At 56.2% G+C, this 1,072-nt stretch overlaps 1 protein-coding gene across 3 annotated transcripts in view; it reads right to left on the bottom strand.

Annotated features, from left to right (window-relative positions):
* Pogk (pogo transposable element derived with KRAB domain) overlaps window positions 1-192 on the bottom strand; it is a 14,878-nt gene extending 14,686 nt beyond the window's left edge. For all 3 annotated transcript variants that reach the window (XM_029553607.1, XM_008848240.3, XM_029553608.1), the window contains exon 1: window positions 35-192. The gene's annotated coding sequence lies outside the window, so the exon portion shown is untranslated. The remainder of the gene's footprint in view (window positions 1-34) is intronic.
* Between the last annotated feature and the right edge of the window lie 880 nt (window positions 193-1,072).

Genomic DNA, 1,072 nt, shown 5'->3' with positions numbered 1-1,072 from the left:
GCCGCGCCCATCTCCGCCGCCCGCGCGCACTCACCGCCCGGCCGAACGGGGCCTCCGGGCCCAGGCCGCGGTTGGCGACGAGGGCTGCGGCCCGGCTGTCACGGCACCATCCTCTCCGCCGCTCCCGCTTCCCGTGCGCGCGGCCCCTCGGGAGGGCGCGAGGACACGTGGTGGAAGGAGGGAGGGTCCGGCCTTAGCTGAGGGTGTTGGGAGGCGAGGGGAGGAGCGGCTGATGTCAGCAGGCCTGGGCTGCGGGGGCATCCCCGCGCTGGCCTCGGTCGATGTGCCGGCTCGCTTGCGGCCCAACCCGGCCCGGCCTGGCGAGCTTAGCCTGGTGGAGGCAGGACCAGTCCCAGCCCCGGCTACGCCTGAGCGCACGTCGGTCGGCTCATTTGCATTCAGACTTGGTATATTTCTGCTCCAGCGGAGCACTGATGGGTACTCCTGCCGGTTCCTCCAGGAATGCCCTCGGAACCGGAGCCCAGCTAGGAGGCGGCTGGCAGGGTGAAGAGAGGTCCCATACTAGCAGGTTTATTCTAATAACACACGAGAAGAGAATTTGGTAGGTTTTTGTAGGTGTTGCCTATTATTAAATCCCGTGGACGAGGGAGCTGTGTAGAAAGATCCCTCTTTGAAACGTTTAAAGAAGTCTGTAGCTCTGTGGACAAAAAACAAAAATGTTCCACGAAACCTTGAAACCCTTCTCATTACAGAAAGATTCTTGGTTTAGATTGTTGTCAGGGGCTTCTTAAAGAAAAAAACACGTTTGACAGTTATTGAAACAGTAAGGAAGACTTCGTAAGAGAGAGATCGAGTTCAACATCGAATACAGTATAAAAGACTTATTTAAAGTCAGCAATAGAGGTGTGGGTATCAGGGGATGGAAAATTACTGAGGTCGAGGGATTCTTGCTAAGCCCACCGAGCAGTATTCTTGCTGAAGGCAATCAGGGTGACAGGTATCAAGGATAAGGGATGGAATATTTGATCAGTTGTGGAGGATGATCAGATATTTGGGGGGCCGGGACCCTCGCTAAACCGACTTAAGCAGGATTCTTGGTCAAAAGGGCTGG

The sequence above is a fragment of the Nannospalax galili genome, unplaced genomic scaffold (genome assembly GCF_000622305.1).
Source record: "Nannospalax galili isolate Female #2095 unplaced genomic scaffold, S.galili_v1.0 scaffold383, whole genome shotgun sequence".
NCBI classification, from domain to species: domain Eukaryota; kingdom Metazoa; phylum Chordata; class Mammalia; order Rodentia; family Spalacidae; genus Nannospalax; species Nannospalax galili.
This window is presented reverse-complemented; position numbering and strand designations above follow the sequence as displayed.